The sequence below is a fragment of the Myotis brandtii genome, unplaced genomic scaffold (genome assembly GCF_000412655.1).
Source record: "Myotis brandtii unplaced genomic scaffold, ASM41265v1 scaffold38, whole genome shotgun sequence".
NCBI classification, from domain to species: domain Eukaryota; kingdom Metazoa; phylum Chordata; class Mammalia; order Chiroptera; family Vespertilionidae; genus Myotis; species Myotis brandtii.
The window spans coordinates 6670732-6682009 of record NW_005364596.1 but is presented as its reverse complement, the minus strand read 5'-3'; the positions used below and the strand labels follow the sequence as shown (position 1 = coordinate 6682009).

Sequence of the window (11278 nt, the reverse complement as noted above, 5' to 3'; positions counted from 1 at the left end):
ATATATATATACTAGAGGCCCCTTGCAGGAAGATTCCTGTAAGAATAGGGCTTCCTGCCATAACTGGTTTGGCTCAGTGGATAGAGCGTCAGCCTGCGGACTCAAGGGTCCCAGGTTCGATTCCGGTGAAGGGCATGTACCTTGGTTGAGGGCACATCCCCAGTAGGGTGTGTGCAGGAGGCAGCTGATCGATTTTTCTCTCCCATTGATGATTCTAACTCTCTATCCCTCTCCCTTACTCTTTGTAAAAAAAATCAATAAAATATATTTTTTTTAAAAAAAGAATAGGGCTTCCTGCGACCAGAGCGAAGCAGAGAAGGGAGCGAAACCCGCCGAGGCGGGCTTTGCTCTTGCCTCTGCCGCCCCACTTCCTTCCCTCCCACCTCCACCGCCAGCTTGTTTCCCTCCCATCTCCACAGCCCCCCTTGCTTCCCTCATGCCTCTGCCGCCCCGCTTGCTTCTCTGCAGCTTCGCTCCCTTCTGCAGCGCTTGGCTTCCTTCTACATTGTCTTCAGTCTTTGCTCCACGCCTGCTTATGCAAATCAACCGCCATTTTTGTTGGGTTAATTTGCATACTCATCTGATTGGCTGGTGGGTGTAGCAGAGTGACACCAATTTGCATGTTTCTCTTTTATTAGTGTAGATATTTAGCTGTGCATGGCTGTGATAGAGCCTCCTACCTGCTTTGCTCCACTGAACAATGGCTTCCCTCTTTTCACTAATCCCACTTCACTACACCTTCCTGGAGAGGAGGAATGTGTCCTGCATTGGCTTTGTCATGCCCTTGAGATGGCAGTGAAGCCACAGAAAACAAAGCCATGTCCCAGTTGGCCACTGGTGCCTTTTCCTTTTTTGAAAAGTGACTTGAAACTTTAGGTGTATCTCAGGCTGCCTGGTCAGCACTTTTTCTCTCCTTTTTTTTTTTTCAGAGGTCAGGCTGAAGAAATTAAAAATATATCTTTAAAACAAAAAAATAAAAAATTTGGAGGCGTTTTTTATTTTATTTTATGTTGAAAGTGCTTTAGGCTCATCTGTATTTAGGCCAACAGTAAATAATGAACCATAATACTGGTCAGTGCCATTAAAGGGCTAGAGTATATGGAAGAGGACAATCACTTCCAGTTTGGGAAAGTGTATGGAAGGTTAAGCAAGGGAAGATCCACAGCGGTGGCATCTGAGGAAGGCCTTGAAGGATAAAAAAGTACTGTACCTCACACTTAGTAGGAGCTTATTTTATTTATTTCCTTATTTTACAACACATTATTTTAGATACAAAGGTAGATAGGTGATAGATAGATGATAAATGATAGATGATAGATAAATAGATGATAGATAGGTAGATGACAGATGATAGATAGATGATAGATAGGTAGATAGATAGATAGATAGATAGATAGATAGATAGATAGATAATAGATGGATAGATGATAGGTAGATAGATGATAGATGATAGATAAATAAATAGATGATAGATAATAGATAAATATATGATAGATAGATAGATGATAGATAGATGATAGATAGATAATAGATAGATGATAGATAAATAAATAGATGATAGATGATAGATAGACAGATGACAGATAGATATAGATAGAGAGATAGATAGATGATAGAGAGAGAGATGCTAGATAGATAGATAGATGCTAGATGCCAGATGACAGATAGATATAGATAGAAAGATAGATAGATGATAGAGAGAGAGATGCTAGATAGATAGATAGATGCTAGATGCTAGATAATAGATAGATAGATAGATAGATAGATAGATAGATAGATAGATAATAGATAGATGATAGATGGATAGATAGATAGATAGATGATTGATTGATAGATAGATAGGTAGATGATAGATAGATGATAGATGATAGATGATAGATAGATAGATAGATAGATAGATAGATAGATAGATAGATACAGAGAGACTGAGCAACTGAGAGACTGAACTTACTAGAGGTCAAATACTGTTATAGACACAATAGTGAATAAAACATGAAAATCTCTGATCTTAAAGATATACATTCTAGTGGAGGGGAAGACAAATGATAACAACATAAATATATGTCACCAAGTAGCAAGTAAAAAAATAAATAAAATAAAATTATCTGTCTCTATAGTTGATAGCTAGATGACATTGGTCAAGGAATATATTCTCTGTAATGCTCATTTGCTGCATTAAAATGAGTCAAATGCTTAGTACAAATGGATATCATAAAATTAAAATGAGGTCATGAATATAAAGGTTTATTTAAGTACTTGGTATATAGTCACATCTAGATTAAAGTTATCAATATCTAGAAAATGGGTAGCAAAACCTGATTGACAGCTAGATAAAGTTTTCAAAGAGAAAAAATAAAGATGGATTTAATTTAGATAATTTATGTGTGTTGTGGGTTTTAAACTTGATTCTACAAAGTTTTTTTGAGGAGCACATTGACAAAAATCACAGGTAAAGGGGAATTACATACATGAAAAAATGGTGTGAGCAAAGAATTCCTAAGAAGATCTTTTAAGGGATATAAATCATAGGAAGGACAAGAAGGCAACATCCAGGACTAGGCACTAGACCAACTCTTGATATTTTTGTTGATTAAAAAAAGGCCACATCTACTAGGAGCGTATGTCATCCAAGGAGACAAGCGTTTGGTAAGAGTGTTTTACTAACTGGGAAGAAAGGAAAAGGAAGGACAGACAGAGCTTGAGACAAAGTGGTAAATGCATGTTGTCTTTACATGTGACTAGAAAAGAATATTAGGGTTTCCAGAGAAATCTAAGTTCGTCAATCCCAGAAGGATTGTAGCTGATGGCAGGTGTTCTATCAATGAACCCTCTACTCCAGTTACCAAGTTTCAGGCAGTTACTATCCTACCACCCCTGAGAGCAGATCAACATGAGCAATGCAAGCTTCTAGTTGTAGAAAGTGATGATTATATTTAGAAAGTCACCAAGAGATGTCTCAGTTTTTTAAAATGTCTTTCTACATTTTGTGATAAATGAACATGAGCAAATACTTTAAGCCAGCTACTTCTTTCCCAAACCACTGTCTATTCCTTCTCTATTATGTATATAATAATACTTATAATAAACTAGAGGCCCAGTGCACAAAAATTTGTGCACTCAGGGGGGTCCCTCAGCCCAGCCTGTGCCCTCTCGCAGTCTGGGACCCCTCGGGGGATGTCCACTTGCCAGCGGGGAGCAGGCCTAAGCTGCAGTCGTACATCCTTAGCTCTGCTGAGGATGCGGGAGAGGCTCCCGCCACCACTGCAGTGCTTGCAGCCATCAGCCTGGCTTGTGGCTGAGCAGAGCTCCCCCTGTGGGAGTGCACTGACCACCAGTCGGAAGAACCTGCATTGAGCGTCTGCCCCCTGGTGGTCAGTGTGTGTCATAGTGACCAGTCATTCCCAGTCGTTCTGCTGTTAGGGTCAATATGCACATTACACTTTTATTATATAGGATAGAGGCCTAGTGCCCTGGTGGGGGCCGGCTGGTTTGCCCTGAAGGGTGTCCAGAATCAGGGTGGGGGTCCTGCTGGGGTGCCTGGCCAGCCTGGGTGAGGGGCTGATGGCTGCTTTCAGGCTGGCCATGCCCCCCGGTGACCCAAGCTCCCAGCCTCTCCTTTTTTCTTTTTTCTGGGATTTATTTATCTTCTATAATTGAAACTTTGTAGCCTTAAGCGGAGCCCAGGTCCGGCCAGGGCAGGTGGAAAGCTTGGCTTCCTCCATCACCAGGAGCAACCCAAGCCTCCTGCTCGCTCCAGCTCTGTGGCCGCCGCCATCTTAGCTGGGTTAATTTACATACTCACTCCTGATTGGCTTGTGGGCATGGCTGTGGGCATGGCTTGTGGGTGTGGCTTAAGCGTAGCAGAGGGATGGTTAATTTGCATCTTTCTCTTTTATTATATAGGATTAAAGTATAAAACAGTTTAGAAATTCATGCAAGTATCAAATTTGTCATAATATAGGAATTAAAATATACATAGTAGATAGGAAATATAAAATACGTAGTAAATAAACATAGTTTCAATCAACCACTAAGTGTTTGTTGAAAATTACTTTGGCAAGCACTGAAGTAAAACACTAAGAACATAAAATAAAATAAGGTCTGATCTTTATTCTAGCATAGCTTAAGCCTCTTGGGGAAAAGATGTATTACAGACAGATGCAGGCACATGTACACATGTGTTACTGGGAGACAGTATATAATTTAATGCTGTAGGAGTTCAAAGAAGTGAATGATTGAGTCTACACAGATAAGAAGTAGCATTTAAACACACACAATAATCATACACACACATATATGAATGTGTATATTTTAATTTCTACTTTCTCACCCTTTACTGCCAGCAGCTAACACCACCTTTCTGAAACTCAGTGTAACAAACATGATGGAGTGACAGGTAGCAGAGGACATATAGGAAAAGAAAAGAGACTTTTCTGAACTATACAAACAAAAATATAAAATAGAGATTATCCACTACTTAGACATTTTAATGAATGTCTGAATACATAGTCATCTATGTGTGTAATGAGATGCATCCACACATTACATTATTGCATTATATAAATACTAGAGGCCCAGCGCACAAAATCGTGAGAGACCCAGACCTGCCACACTGGCAGGACCCCATACCTGCCCTGCGCGAGCCGCGGGCCCTGCCTCTTCCCGCGTGAGCCCTGCCTCTTGCTGTGTGAGCCCTGCCAGCCCTGCATGAGCTCCGCCAGCCCTGCATGAGTCCCAGCCCTGTATGAGTCCCGGCACCGCATGCCCCACCCCACCGCCTCTAGCAGCTCATGGGCCAGGGGGAAGGACCGAGAGGTGCTACAGCACCTCCTGGTGACCAGTTGCTTGGTCGTTCCATGTTAGGGTGTGACAGCCACAGGCCTTTTATAATATAGATCAGGGGTCCTCAAACTTTTTAAACAGGGGGCCAGTTCACTGTGCCTCAGACCTTTGGAGGGCTGGACTATAGTTTAAAAAAAAACTATGAACAAATTCCTATGCACACTGCACATATCTTATTTTGAAGTAAAAAAAAAAAAAGTGGGAACAAATACAATATTTGTATTTGCATGTGGCCCACGGGCCGTAGTTTGAGGACCCCTGATATAGTTAGTTGCATAACCTCACACTTATATGTACGGTGCACACACATGTGCACACACTGACACACACACACGCCATAGATTCTGGCACTCAAACTAGAATATATTCCATTTGCTGTTTATGTTATTACTTTTGTAAATACTGTACATGTATTACATAAAAAGAGTACATATAAACTTTATAGAATTTATTTTATTAAACTACAAGTTTATTAAATTATGTACAATTTACATACAATCCCTATATGCTTATTATACTACATAGAGCAACATATGGGGTGTTAGTCTATGAAAAGGAACCTTCCATGCTTTGCTCAAATGATTTAGTCAGCATTCTGCAACATACCAAACACACGCACAAAAAATTTAAAAAAACTTTTTTTGCTTGCTTATTAAACCTCAGCCATTTATTTGCCCTAGTCTCTCACAGTCACCAGGCCTCAACAAAGGCACTAAGTGCTTTCCAGAACATAGATTTAAATGAGGCCTCTGCCCAGTGGGCTTACAACCTAATTAGACAGAGACAGTTGACCAACATATGCCCACAGACTACAGTTGGCCACTTATTTATTCTCTAATTAACATAAAGCAGCAGGACAACAACTCCGCCTGTGCTCAGTGAGCGGGAGAGCGCCTGTGTGTGCTGTAGAGCTCTGCGGGAAACGAGGCTGCTTCCTTCTGCGGGGCTTTCCCAGGCATTCTCGTGCTGCTTGCCTGTCTCCATAATTAATATTCCTGTGCATATCTTGCTGTGACTATCTATGTCCAAGCAAACAGACCCTCACGGCTCTGCGGAACCATTTAGTCCAGCCGTCTTGATGATCAATACAGGTCACTGGATGGTTGCGTTGACTGTTGCACATGCAACTCTATTGAGAAGACAGGCTGGAGTAACTGAGTGGTTTCTCCAGGCTTTAATCTCATCCTTCCAGCCATCCAAGGAAGATTTTCATCTGGTCATATTAGTTTGTCCCAGTCCAGTAGCTTCTTTCTGTTGTTCCCACTGCCCTTCGCAAACCCTACTGTGAGCTCTTGGATTTTTTGACATTTTTCCTGCCCTATGTGTGTGCGTGTTTTCCCCCAAAAAACAGTATTTGAAATGACGTGAAATACATACAGTGCCACACTATTAAAAACACACACAACTCTGTGAGAATATTATGATGAGAGAAAGATAAGCACCAGGACCAATTATGAAGTTTGAGAAAAAGTTGGCACCTAAAATGCATGTTGAGAGCTCAAAAGTATTTGTTAGACAAAAATCCTTCATGAAGGTGGTTGATGATTTCACTATTTATTGTTTATTCTGAAAGAAAAATGAAAGCAAGAAATTACATTTTTTTCTAACTCTGGGGATTCATTTGATGGTGGAAAAAGTAAAGTTAATTTTTCTTTAGGTTAGACACAAAAAATCTCCAGTTACAACCCTTCTAGTGCTTTTTAAAAAATTCTAGTTAATGTACTTGATCTAACAATAATCATGATTTATCACTTCTAAGGATAAAAAAAAAGAAACCTTCACAATCTTAGAGCCATGAGTTTTTTACCCCATGGTTTACAATCTGCTATTGGAAAGCTGATATTCTTTTTTTGAAGGGAAGGGGGTATTGTTTTCTTTTTCCTATTCTCTATTATTTATAAAAACAGTGTAGATATTGGAGAACGTAATTTCCTATGATATTATTTTTACTTTGTTTAATTCTGATATTTTAAAACTCACATAATTACTGTTGAATAGTCACTCACTATCATTACATTATTTTAAAATGTTTTCAAATAAACTTGGAAATAATTCATTAGACATTTACTAGTAGGAATTGAATACTTATAAAGACACTTCTTACATTTTCCCATAAATTATGGATCTATACATTTATTGCTATGTTGCTGAAGTAATGAACTATAGGCAATCCCATTCAACATATGTGTAAGGAAATTTTTCAGACTTAGTGACATTAATTGGACCTTATCTTCACAAGTCAACTGAAGGACAGAAGGCCTGAAATAAAAATGTAAAATAATATATATAATTCTTTATACAACTGTTATAACTGCTTCTGGTGGTCCCAGAAACACCAGTATTATTGTTTTTGCATAAATTAAGTTGGTACAGTCAGATTTCAAACATCTGGAGCTTTAGAAATAAATGGTCATTTTAATCTTTTGAATCATATTGTTGCCTCAATTTTTTAATGCAGCTGTGAATATGCTTATCATATTGAAAATAAAGCCCAAACTGTAATAAATATCTAAAGTTAATGTAGTTGTACTTATTTCTGTTTAAAACACTATATCTAGAATTGGAAACCATGCAATTTTTTGTGTTTGTTTTGTTTTTACTTTTTTTTCTTTCTCTCTTCTCCATCTTCTATTTTTTATCATGGAAATTTCATGCAGCAAAACAGGAAATTCCACCCAAGTTTATGTAACCTCAGGGCCTCCTCAAGCATGCTGGAGAATCACCTCTGAGAATAGAATTCATTTTGGATTCTTGTATTACCTGCCTCTGGTATTGCACACTTATTTGCTGACTGACTGAATTATTTTAACTTTGGTATGATGTAAATGTTCTTATTGGCACAGTTTCCAATTTAGTATTTTTAAAATCAAGACTAAATTGAATCAGTTCATGGTATAATGCCTCCTCCCACATAATGAAGTACTTAACTAACAGTTTCAAAGTAAAAATAAAGCTAGGAAGCACAATTTAAAAAGGAATTGTAACATCATGATTCTAAAAATTCAAGGTCTAAAGTATTTTCATTTATCCAAATATATTTCCTTAAGACACATAGTTATTTGCATATAATTGCAATTTGTCAGCAAATCAGCACAATAAAAATGTATTCACTGTGTCAGCATCTGTAAGATTTAGTTGTTCTGATGGTCCTTAATAGGTAGAACTAGCATTTCTGGGCTCCTGCCAGTTGGCCATCTGTCTAGGCAGTCCTTGGAGAGTCAGAACAACTGAACTTTTGGCACACTCAATTACATTGAGCAACTACCAACCCTGTTTTAGGTTACAACAGAAGACAGCATTACCACAAGATTAGTTAATTGATTTAATGCTGAGAATTTTAGGAACCTGGAGATATTCATTGGAGCGTCTGAATTAAGTCATAGTGAGTTAAATCCATATAAATTTAAATTAATTAAAAGAGGGTCTCCTTACAGAGGCTTTGCCAGGCATTTTAAGGGATACAATGATAACATCATCCTTGCCCTTACATGAAATAAGATTTGCATTATACATTTATCTAAAGGAAGGCAGCCAGTAATTTTTTTAAGTGATAACTTCAACAACTACTGGCATAGATCAGGGAAAGCAGGACATGAATGACATGTCATTTGTGCCACGTCTCAAACATGGACGTACTTGAAATTAGAGTTGAAGGATGTACCAGGCAGAGAGACAGGTTGACTAACAGCAGTGAAATGATGTAGGGAATTGGAGAAGACTAAGACTGATTGAGAGTCAGATTGCAGCTAAATCAAATAGACCCTTTAGCACCATATTTAAAAATCTAGATTTCCATCATGGAAAGATAAGAAATTTTGAGCAATGAAGTCATGGCAATGTGGTAGTGGGTAGTGTGTAATATACAGGAGAAAGGGTAGCTAGAAAACTCTAAGAGGAAACTTCTACAATGATACAACTTAAAAATAAATATTGTCTGTTGGAGATGTAAATCTAGATTTTTAAATATGGTGCTAAAGGATCTCTTTGATTTAGCTCCAATCTGAAAAAGATGTGGTACATCTACACAATGGAATACTATGCTGCTATAAAAAAGAAAGAACTCTTACCATTCGCAACAGCATGGATGGACCCGGAGAACATTATGCTAAGTGAAATAAGCCAGTCAGAGAAAGATAAATATCACATAATCTCACTCATTTGTGGAATATAATGAACATTATAAACTGATGAACAAAAATAGATACAGAGAGAAAGAAGCATCAAACAGACTGTCAAACTTCAGTGGGAAGGCAGAGGAGGAGGAGGGGGTGGGAATAAGAGATCAACCAAAGGACTTGATGCATGCATATAAGCATAACCAATGGACACAGACACTAGAGGCGGGTGAGAGCATGTGCTGGGGGGGTGGGGATGGCCGGGGAGAGGTCAAGGAGGAAAAAGGAGACATATATGATACTATATGTAATACTTTAAACAATAGAATAAAACTTAAAAATAAACAAACAAACAAACAAATAAATAAATAAATAAAATATTGTCTTCACTAGGGCAAATGAAGAGGGAAAGAAAAGGAGTATGGAGTTCAGAGACAATGCTAAGATAGAAGTAAGCTGACTCATTTAATTTTAGGTAACAGGAAAAAGAGGAATAAATTAAAAATGGTTTTAGGATTTTGAGAAAAAATGATTGTGTGAATGTTATACAATTAAATGAGATACAGAATTTAGTGGATGGCACAGGTTTGGAGATTATATATACAGTATATATCTACACTAATAAAAGAGAAGCATGCAAATTGGTGTCACTCTGCTATGCCCACTAGCCAATCAGGATGAGTATGCAAATTAACCCAACAAAGATGGTGGGTTAATGGAGCAAAGACTGAAGGCTCCGGCCGGAGTGAAGACTGAAGACTGAAGACTGAAGACTGAAGACTGAAGACTGAAGAGGCTTGGATTCTCCACTGTGGCCAGAATGAAGGCCTGGGTCCCAGGTGCTGGAGGAAAACCAGTGCCGGCAGCCAGGGGAAGGAAGGCCTATTGCACAAATGTCTTTGTGCAATGGGCCTCTAATATATATCCCTATCTATCATCATCTATCTATCTATCTATCATCTATCTATCATCTATCTATCATCTCTCTATCATCATCATCTATCATAAGGCCATGGAAGTACCTGAAAGAATGAGTAGAAATTTTAAAAGTGCCACTACATAAGAGACAGAGGATTGAAAGAGAAAAGCCAAGGTAAAATGAAAGGAAAATATAGAAGAATTGGTTGAGCATAGTGAATGGAAATTGTTCATAGGAAAGTTGTCATGGAGGTTAATTGTTTAGGAAATATCAAGGAGACAGAGAACTTAAATAATGCCATTGGATTGAGAATACAGGTCATTTGGAAAATTCAAGGGAATAATTATAGTTGAGTAGGTGAGTTGAAAGTCACATTATATTCATTTATTTCTAAAAGTGGAGGGAAGTGTGCTAGTGAGAGGTTGAGGTAAGAGAAAGGTATTTATAGCTAGATAGATAGATAGGTAGCTATGGACAGACACACACTCAGATGTAAATAATGACTTAAGGAAATGATTTACAGAAGCATTTGTGGTGGAAACGGTAGTCAGTGAAAGCAACGAACACCAGCATTCTATCAAATACTAGTACAGTCGTGTGTTTGTTGCATAACAACCTATCAGTCAGTGATGGTGGTTCTGTTGTATAGTGGGGCAGAACTTCCTGTAAGAAATGGAAGAATGTGTGGTTCTGGAGGAATTATTTGATGGGAGCAATGTCTGTGGGACTTGGCGATAGATTCCCTCTTACTCACAGCACCTCAATATAGAGTGCACAGATTACATCACAGTGAGACAAGTCACTGGCCTATTTCAGCACCAAGGAGCCTGTCCCTCCAGCGTTACATATTTAGAGGGTACCACAGCCCTCCCAGATCTAGCCTGAAGGTCTTCAGGACACATTGCTGTAAATTCTTTGTTGAGGACCTAGGGTCTGTACAAGGACACAGGTCCACAGGCACTACCTGAAGTATTGAGTATCACTGCTACTTTAGTAAGAACTTTCCGTGGTAGGGGAGCCAGCCTTTCTGTGGTAGGGGATACTTTGGAAATATTTTCAGGTTGCAATAATGTACAGCATAGATGAGCTTTATTTCTTCCATGAATCTAATGCCAGAGAGAGAGCCCTTTGTGCCCGATAGGGTCAATAAAACAAAAAACAAATTTCCAAAGTAAAAGTAAAAATATTGAGTCCTCAGTTTTATACGTTTTCTATGTTAAATGCCCTCTTTTTTAAATGACTATCACAAAGTTTCTTAATCTGACCACTGCTTTACCATACAACAGTCAAAATCACATTGCCGTGACAATCCCCTATGTTTACTTATCTCTGCACCTTGACTTCTTATTCCTACTAATCCTCAGGCCACCATTCACTCCTCCCTACCGGTCATTATTATGGT

General features: G+C 38.6%; 1 long non-coding RNA gene across 1 annotated transcript in view; it reads right to left on the bottom strand.

Moving 5' to 3' along the window:
• The window catches only part of LOC106727158, a 13091-nt gene extending 3263 nt beyond the window's left edge, over nucleotides 1-9828 (bottom strand). Inside the window, exons 1-2 of the long non-coding RNA XR_001363316.1 lie at nucleotides 9725-9828; nucleotides 5888-5889 (exon numbers count right to left, since the gene is read on the bottom strand). This is a non-coding gene — a long non-coding RNA (uncharacterized LOC106727158). The remainder of the gene's footprint in view (nucleotides 1-5887; nucleotides 5890-9724) is intronic.
• Between the last annotated feature and the right edge of the window lie 1450 nt (nucleotides 9829-11278).